Source organism: Acomys minous (genome assembly GCF_964271855.1).
Source record: "Acomys minous genome assembly, chromosome: 17".
In the NCBI taxonomy this organism is placed as follows: Eukaryota; Metazoa; Chordata; class Mammalia; order Rodentia; family Muridae; genus Acomys; species Acomys minous.
In genome coordinates this window covers 44,632,041-44,641,753 of record NC_140500.1, presented here as the reverse complement: position 1 = coordinate 44,641,753, position 9,713 = coordinate 44,632,041, and the positions used below count along the sequence as shown (strand labels likewise).

At 47.4% G+C, this 9,713-nt stretch overlaps 1 long non-coding RNA gene across 1 annotated transcript; it reads right to left on the bottom strand.

Annotated features, from left to right (window-relative positions):
* Window positions 1–881: 881 nt before the first annotated feature.
* On the bottom strand, window positions 882–7,229 carry LOC311588125. Its single transcript, XR_014776096.1, has 3 exons — window positions 6,483–7,229; window positions 5,242–5,347; window positions 882–2,150 (listed from the first exon to the last, which is right to left on the bottom strand). It is a non-coding gene; the product is annotated as an uncharacterized lncRNA (long non-coding RNA).
* Window positions 7,230–9,713: the final 2,484 nt, after the last annotated feature.

Genomic DNA, 9,713 nt, shown 5'->3' with positions numbered 1-9,713 from the left:
TCACAGGGTGCTCAAGAGGCGTAAACATCACAACATGTTCCAACACATGTCATGCCCTGACATGTAAAGTGGTTCAAATATCATCAGCAGAAGGCACCCATCTGAGCCTCCACGTCCCAACGAAGCATGTCCCTGCCCCTCCTTGGAGGCCTAGACCTTGGGGACTCAGGAAAGCAGCTGCTTCTTTGTTCTCATCACTTTCTATAGCCTGAACCAACAGAGTCCTTTATCAGGTATGGCTCCCTTGCTGGTCTCTGCAAACTGATGTTTAAATTTTCCCTCTGTTACTCTTCACTTTCCCTCCTAGAGCTGATTAAGCTGATTAGGGGCACACGGACCACTTATTCTCACTGTTAGTATAAATGATAGAGGCAAAAGCACAGAGGTCAGAGAGCAACTTTGTGGGGTTGGTTCTGTCCTCCCACCTGTATGTGCGCCCCACAGATCAAACTCAGGTTGTCAGGCCAGTTCATCAAGAGCCTTCACCCACTGAGCCATCTTCAAGGCCCCAGATCTTCCCCCGCCCTGCCCCTCCCCCACTAGCCAATCAGGATCATCTGAAAATGCAATCACTTCTACCAGACATTGAAAAAATTCAATAGGACAATATTTGTGATAAGGTTTTCCATTATGCCAACCTGCTAGCCCAGGATGTATGCCCTTCCTTCTCCTGTCAGTTAGTCAACTCGCAAATACTATCAAGTGTCCTCAAAGCATAGGGACACGCTAGACCTGGCTTACTAGGCGATCTCAGAGCCCAGGTTTCTGTCCTCACCCTCTTCCGATTGACCACAGCTTCAAATCGAATGGAAGATGAACAAGAGAACTTACATATCACCCTTGCTGATCTCCTCCATTGTTAAAATGACACCATGAAGGAAAAAAAAAAAAAAAAGAAAAGAAAAGAAAGAAAGAAAGAAATTCAGCAACTCATCTCCAAGAAGCTCTTAATTACCTGCCCCATTCTCAGGGAGGTAAATATGTTCACTCCTTTTTAATTATATTGGCCTTATTGTTTCATAAGAAAATAAAAAACAGACTCAACAGGAGACAGCAAGGAGCAGAGGAAGCCAAACATAACTTGCGCACCTTATTAAAAACAATTAGGGATTGTTTGATGAGGCAGACTCGGCTCCAGATGGCCAGCCTCCATACAGCCGTGGCTCAGGGTGCTTCTCGCCTTCCGCCAGCCTCTTCCTGAGGCTTGCATCATCGCTGTTCTTAAAATACAAGGATGGAATTGTAAGGGATGCTGTTCCCACGTCTGTTGCTTTGCTCTTCTTGGGGCAATCCAGTTTCTGCACTAGCATTTTATTGGCGCTGGGTCCTTGGGTCCTCTCTGCCAACATCCTGGTTCCAGCAATCAGGCTGCCAAGATGAAAGCCCAGAGACCCATCATCTTTGCTCTCCTAGGATGGCTATGCAGGATGAGCTTGAGTGGGCCATGGAGGAAAAGCCCTGGTTTTCTTACTACTTCACTGCATGTGACTCAGGAGGAGGAAAACAGACATGACCGAGATGTCACATAGGATGCCCAGGCTAGACCCCCCTCCCTCTCTTCCATCCCACCGCCTTCGCTGTGCCCCAACAGTACCTATAATTATGGCTTCCCACACACATGTTGCACGTTGTTCAGCCACTGGACCTTTGCTTATGCAGAATATTTTGTCCCCACTCCATCCTAGTGGCTCAGGTGATCGCCAGTCACCATATAACTATTGGTGGTGGCATGCTGCCTCTCACTAACATCTCATGTAATGTCCGCCCCTGGGTTGCATGCACAGCTTCCTGCAGAGATCTGCTCAAGGCTGTTGAACATGATCCAAGAGGGCACGGGCTCCTGAGCGCCATTGCTCCTGTATCTCCGTCATTTGACGCTGGTACAACACAGGGACACACTTCTGTTGTCTAATAAAAGCAATGGTAAGCATCTTAAAAGTAGGCCTTGCTGGCTGTGGTGGGGACCCATTCGATCAAAGGCGGAACGTGCCACTGTTGTCACTCAGTCGTAAGTAGTAAAGTGTGAGTTCATGCTGAGACGAGGCGGTGCTTTCCTGCGTGCCTGGGAAGCTGCTTGCTGCTACATCTGGTCTCTGCAAACTCTGCCTCTATGAAATCTGGGAGTCATCTGTTTTCCCAGGCCACTTGACCTAGAAGTAGAACGGCAGAGCCTAAACATCTGTCTAGAGAGGACTTGAAGATAACCTTGGAGCAGCCACCCACCAACTCTTAGCCAGTGCTCAAAGGCACATCCCCATGGAGAGATGTGGCTCAGTGCCTAAGATACAAGGATCAGAAGACTATAGAAGGACGTGTGGTGGTGTCGGTGGCAGTGCTGTGCGGCATTTTCTTATTCCATCCCTCTGAAAGCTGCCATCTTTAAGGACAGTCCCAGCTAGGATCCTACGGGATCAAGCGGCCTCCTCAAGGGACTGTTTTCCTTAAATGATAAGGAGTTTGTGCACAGTCACAGACGGGGGACACAGTGGGATGATACAGGCAGAGACTGGAGAGCTTCTTCTACAAGTTGAGGTAACCCAAGGATTGCTGCCTTCCACCAGAAGTTCGGAGAGATGTGAGGTGGAGTTACCTCACAGCCCCCAGAAGGAGCCAGCCCTACCAGTAACTGGGGTTTGGATTTCTTAGGTCCACAACTGTGGGAGAATACACTCTTTTATCTTAAGCTCCCCCAAGCTGGGGCAAGCATACAGCAACCCCAGGAAGCTGACACATTGGTCATTTCTAGACACTCCCTATTGTTGATTAAACCACTTCTGCATGTATGAATCAATCATCCATCATCCATCCATCCATTCATTCATAGAGCTCTAGTAATACTGAGATTCATCCTGAAATGATACTCAAGAAACAGAAATGCCAGGCATCGTGGCACATGGCTTTAATCCCAGCACTTGGGAGGCAGAGGCAGGTAGATCTCTGAGTTTGAGGCCAGCCCAGTCTACAGAGCAAGTTCCAGGTCAGCCAGGGCTACACAAAGGAACTCTGTCTTGAAAACAACAAGCAAACAAACACAAAGAGAAAAAAAGAAAGAAAAGAGGGAGAGAGAGAGAGAGAGGGTGGGTGGGAGGGAGGGAGGGAAGCAACATGGCCTGTGGAAAAAGAGGGGGTGGCTGGGAGCAAGGGGAGGGACAGTGGAAGTTTGTTTCCCACTACACTATTTTGTACTGTTTAACTTGTGTGATTATTCATGGGTTATGTACTATAGAACTGACAGTTGGGGCAGCCAGCAAAGTGCTTGCTGTGCAAGTCTGAGGACCTAAGTTCAAATCCCAGCACCTACATAAAAGCTGTGTGTGATAGTATGTACTTACAATTCCAGCACTGGGGAAGCAGACACTCTGGGGCTTGCTGCCTAGCCAGTCTACTCAAATCAGAGACCCTCACTCTCAAAAAATAAGGTGGAGAGTTACTGCAGAGACACCCAACCCCTGCGCTCCACATGCATGTGCACATACATATATGAGCACCTTACACACATGTTCGCACACACATGGCAACATGTATATACATCTACATATTTACATATACCAAATATAAAATAATACTTAAAACCTATCCATTTTTAAATGATGATTTTCCCCCAAAAGCTGAAATATGACCTAAGAGAGCCCCACACTAAGGAATCTGGAAAAAATGGGCATATAAGTAGGTTACATGCTGTGTCAAGTTCCTGCAAGAAGGGGTTTCATTGAGCAAATGAGCTGGCTAACATGTCATTAAAGTCCATCAACAGAAGCTAGAAATGAAACAAGGAGACCCAAGCTCCACCCTGGGGTCTGTACCCGGAAGCTTGCACTGACTCAGGTGTGCTGCAGGTACCCACAACTTGTGTGCACAGGGCAGGTGAGTGGCCTGAGTGGCCTGGCAGAATGGGGTGTGGCATCCTGGGATGGTGATTTTGTTTGGAGTCATCTGCACAGTAGCATGCTTAGCAATCTCCTCAGCCTTCAGAGCCTAGGGTGGCCTTCCCCGCACTGTGACTGACACAGTGTTCCAGCACAGCAGTCACAGAAGGGCAACGCTGGCTGCAAGTGTCAACATAGGCCTAGAAGCTATGTTTCCTGGGCTGTTTGCTGCAGACCCATTGCAGGGTTACTATTTAGAAATTGGTAGGAAATTCAGAGTCGGAGTCCCCCTCTTATACCCTTAATCAGAGTTTGCATTTCTGCAAAAAAGCCCTAAGGGACTCACATGCCCATGTGATGGGCTGGTCTCCTTCAGCACTGGTCCTTTGCCCTCCAAGACAGGTATGCCTGCAGTGGTTAACTGCAGACATGGTTGGGATCCAGCAAACCTGTCACGTGGATTCCCTAAGACAAAGGCCATGAAGAGACCTCCTGCTGCAAGTCTTCTGACCAGGACTGTAGGAGGAAAAACCCAACCGTGGTTTCAGTGCCTTGAGATGTGCCATGGGCATTGTTATGAATGTTGAACTATCTCCTGTAACACGTGATGTTAAGGAACGTTCCCCAATTATCCCTGATTGGGTAAATAAAGATGCTGAAGTCTATGAGTGGGTAGAAGAGAGGAGGGCAGAGTTTTAGGTGCCAGGGCTTGAGTTCAAGAGAGGGGAGGATAGAGAGAAAATCAGAAGAGGTGAGACAAGGCAAGATGGCCAGGAGCTTGTGGCTGCAAGGACAGACTGATGGAGCAGAGGCTGCCCCAGGAGGCATCAGATTGGCAAGCGATTGGCTTTGATGTGGGTTTTAAAGGTACTAGGATTAGAGTAGCTCAGAATCTGCCCAGCATAGTGCTTACGGCTTAAAAAAAATAAATCACAGTCTCTCTGTGTCATTGGGAAACTAGCTGGTTAAAGAAAACTACTGCTGTCATAATTTGCTATATTAGTTAATGTAGAAAGAATAACTCTTAATTCCGCACAGGATAGTCTGAGAGAGTCCCTGGCATGTGTGGGTTTGCTTTGTTTTTCAAGAGGACAAACGCAGTGGTTACTTCCTACTGCTGCCTGGGTTAACATTATCTTGGATTAATAACTTGGTTTCTGGATATTTAAAGGATCCTCAAGGAGACACCTTGCTTAGGGACATGTGGCCATTAGAGTCACCCCTGTCCTCAGCACGTAGTCAGCATCCTTCACTGGACTACATGGATGAGGGGCAGGGTCTTCCCAACACAGAATTCCTGGAACCAACTGCACCTGAACCCCGCCTTCCCCATCACACAAGCAAACACATTCTTTCATTACATAGGTCAAGCTACCTTTGATTTCTCATCTCATCTCTCCAGGAGTCTCTGCTAACACATCCACTTCTGAAGGTCACCAGAAGGTCACCACGTCCAAGCTTAGGAAGCAACTCCTAACCCTCTATCGAACTCCACAGGAAGTTCCGTTCCATACAGAGACAGGGAAAAAATACGGTCAACATTGAGAATACAGTGAATTGTTTTTTTTTTTTCCTCTAACTAGCATTATATAAAATCTCTCCTTCCGGCTTTATACATTAGCCTCTTTTGAGTTTGGTTCCTGTGAGCTAGTGCCTGGGTTACACTGTTTCTGAGAAGGCTTAGCAAACTGAATACCCAAAGTAGCACACCAAAAAAGAAGTGAAGCCACACCCCGCTGCATTCCAACAGGACAGCTTTAAACATGGAAGCCTTACAGCCCAGCTGTTCTAGAAGGCTTCTGCCAACATATGCAACAGGGATGTGAAGGCGGTCTGGCTGCGACATCTGCCACCCCATTGATCGCCAAGGTTGATGCAGCTGATTTGGCTGGGTAGGCTGGTGTCTGCCTCCTCCCTCGCCGCACCATGAATTTCCCCCCAGAAGCTAAACACCAAATAGAGGAAACCTGGTCTTCGGTCAAGGGCATTGGAATAGCGGGGCTCCTCTGCTAGAACCTCCAAACACACTCTCACATCCAGCATGGGCAATAAAAACCTTGACCTTCCTTCCCAGTACTAACAGCTTTCCTTGTTTATACCAAATGTAAACTGGTATAGAGAAGTTATGGTAACTGTTTTCTGTCCACTCTCTCTGTCCTGAACACCCATTTCTCTGTAAGATTTGTTGAGGCTCTTCTGTGCTCGCATAAAATTATAAACTGAAGCCCCCCATCTACCTCTCTCTTGTATTTTTTTCCTGTTTTTTGTTTGCCTGTTTGTTGTTTTTAAGACAGGGTTTCTCTTGTAGTCCTGGCTATCTTAGAATCACTTTGTAGACAAGGCTGGCCTCAAACTCACAGGGATCCACCTGCCTCTGCCTCCCCAGTGCTGGGATTGAAGGCGTGCGCAACCACGCCCCAGGTTCTCTCTTGTATTTCTATCTACAGCTTGCCGAATGGCTTCCGTTCCTTCCCGAAGTTCTGCCTTCCCAAAGGCTACCTACAGCTCCTGACAACCCAGGTCGGAAGCACACATCTGCTCTTCTTCCCAGATTCCTCCCTGACAGCAGCCTCGAGCGTTTTGCAGGGCAAACCCCAGGTCCTCGGAGAGCCTCACCTAGCAGTAGCACAGCCGGTGAGGTGCCCTGATAGAGAAGTAAGGTAAACATCCGGAATGGGCTGGGCAAAGGTAGTCGGTCTTTGAAAAAGTTGACAAAACTGCAAAAGACTCAATGTCTGATAAGAGAGGAATAAGAAAAACCAACCAACCAACAAAAATAACAACAGCATCAACAACGACTCGCTATGGAACAGTAAGGATCTACATTTGTAGAAGAGCCCACAGGATGCGCCTGCTTCTCCATCTCCTGTCTACGGTCCTGTTGCCAAGCAAAGGTGAGTTCATGTCCATTCTTTCTCTGTGTGTTGGAGATGGGACTCAGTACAAGCAGCCTCGACAAGATTGGGGGTCAACGCAAATGGATGAGAGGTTCTGGCCATCGGGGCTCTCCTGGCCTCACCTCCCTAAATGAGCAGTGACACGCCTGCCAACAAACTGGAAAACTGCCTGGCATTGCTGTTCCCAGAGGCCCCGTCAAGACATAGGTCCCCAAATCGTTCTCCATTAATACTTAAAACCTAGCGGCCCGTCACTATAACATACATAGCAACCGGAAATGGAAAGCAGACAGGCCAGCTGAACGCCGCCCGCCTGCCCGCCTGGCAGATTGCCATCATCACGCTCAGCTCTGGGCACGGGGTGGGGGGTGGCAGGGGGTGGCGGTTGGTGGGGAAACTGGGGCGGGAACAGTACTGAGCTCGCGGTCCTTGCTACTGTTGCCGCTGACAGTTCTCTCCTGGCTTTCCTCTCTTCCTTCCCGCGCAGCACTGGGCTTGCTAACTGAACAGCTGCACTTGTTATCAGCTTGATGCCTTCACACATGGCAATCCTAATGCCACATCACAATGAATAATTGGATGTTGGTTCACTGTCTTTTGCTCTGAGCCACGGACGGCAGCAGACCCAACTCAAGCAGCGATCTCGCTCTTCCCAGTTTGGCGGCAAAGTCATTCATAAATTAAAAAAAAAGAAAGAAAGAAAAGAAAAGAAAGAAAGAAGAAAGAGAAAAAAAAAAGCCCAGCTCCTTGTTTTGTCTGAATCAATTCACGAGATAAATATTTAAATAAAATGTGGTTTCAATTGTGCTCTCTGAGGATAATTGCTGGCTCACACTCTGTTTCTATATCAATGTGTTTTCTCTTATTTTTTCCCCCAAGCTGACTAATGAACAGAGCTGTCAGAAGCCCATTGCTCATGATGTAGCCAGAAACACATTAGCAGCTTTGCATAAATACAAAAACTATACTCGATGCAGCTAGTGAAATACACACAGAGCACACAAGAACTCCAAAAAGGGCTGAGGAGATGCTTCAGGTGGCAATGCACTTGCTGTGCCAACATAAGGACTTGAGATTCCTCTCTAGAAAGCACTTAAAAAAAAAAAAAAGCCAGGTGTGGTGGCTCACGCCTTTCATCTCAGCACTCAGGAGGCAGAGGCAAGCGGATTGCTGTGAGTTCGAGGCCAGCCTGGTCTACAAAGGGAGCCTAGAACACCCAGGGCTACACAGAGAAACCCTGTCTGGAAAAACAAAAAGAAGAGGAAGAGGAGGAAGAAGAAAGGAAGAGGAAGAGGAAGAGGAAGAGGAAGAAGAAGAAGAAGGCGGCTCATGGTGGTATGTGTTTATTATCTCAGTACTGTGAAGAACCCCTGGGACTTGCTAGCTGCAGGCCAGTGATAGGCTGTCTCAAAACCCAAGGTGTGAGCTGAATGTCATGACATATGCCTTTTATTCCAGCACTCAGGAGGCAGAGGCAGGTAGATCACTGTGAGTTCGAGGCTAGCCTGGTCTACAAAGTGAGTCTAGGACAGCCAAGGCTACATAGAGAAACCCTGTCTCGAAGAACCAAAAAAAAAAAAAATCCCAGCACTCGGGTGGCAGAGGCAGGCAGATTTCTGTGAGTTCGAGGCCAGCCTGGTTTACAAAGTGAGTCCAGGAAAGCCAAGGCTACACAGAGAAACCTTGTCTCGAAAAACCAAAAAAACAAAATAAAAACAAACAAACAAACAAAAACCCAAACAAAACAAAACAAACACACACACACAAAACAAAACAAAAACTCCAAAACAAAAAAAAAGGTGTGGTATCTGAATAGTGACAGCCAAGGTTGATCTCTGGCTTTCACACACATGTACTTACACACAAACATGTACACATACACAAATTAAAACTGTTTACAATAGATACAGAAACCTGGATGCTAAACAGAATTAGGGAGCTAACTGGCCGTCTCTCAGCCATGATGGCCTGAGCATCAGTCTAGCTATCAATCAGTGAAAGGCTATCCAAGAGTTCCCTGTGTGCAGAGCATCCTGTTTTGAGTCGTCTACAAAATTCTTTATCTGAGATCTTAGGGGGATAAAAAACATAGGATGGTGTGATGGTTGGTCTCAGTTGTCAGCTCGAAGAGATTCAGAATCACCTGGGATGATGGGTCTCTGGGAATTCTCATGGAGGGTTACCTTGATTAGGTTAACTGCGGTAGGAAGGTCCACCTACTGTGTGTGGCATCACTGTGGGTGTTACTACTCCCTTGGCTGGTACCCTGGATTGTACAGAGAGGAAGTAGTGAGCTGAGTGCCAGCATTCATCTCTCTCTCTCTCTCTGGTTCCTGACTAGGTGGAATATGATTGGCTCCCTCAAGTGCCTGCTGCTGTCTCTACCATGTGAACCACCGTGCCCTCGGACTGTGGGTCATAATAAACACTTTCCCCAATAAGCTGCTCTTGTCGGGGTATTTTTATCACAGCGACAGGAAAAGAATCTGAGACAGGTATCATCTGTAGATATTGACGGTCCCTACACTGTACAAAATCAGGCATTCTTGAATTTACATGCCATTTAAAGTTGGGAAAATGCAAGGTTTTCTAACACTCAGGATTCTTTCACATGTTGTTTTATCCCTACTCTTACTATCTCCGTGAGTTGTTCTGTTCCCATTTTATGGTTTACCCATTTCATGATGTGCATCAGCCATGATCATGTGCCTGCTGCTATTGGTGAAGATGAAGCCTACAAGGAAACCTTCTGAGTTCTGACAGTTACTGAAAGAGTCACTAGTGCGAGGTGAGCAGCCCTTGCGCTGCCCTGCTCGCCCTCAACTCTCAGACCTTATCCGTTAAGAGACGAGACTGTTATTCCTCCTGAGTCCGGTTCTTAGCATCCACATCAGCTAGCTCACAACAGCCTGTAACTGCAGCTCCGGGGAACCCAACACTCTCTTCTGGC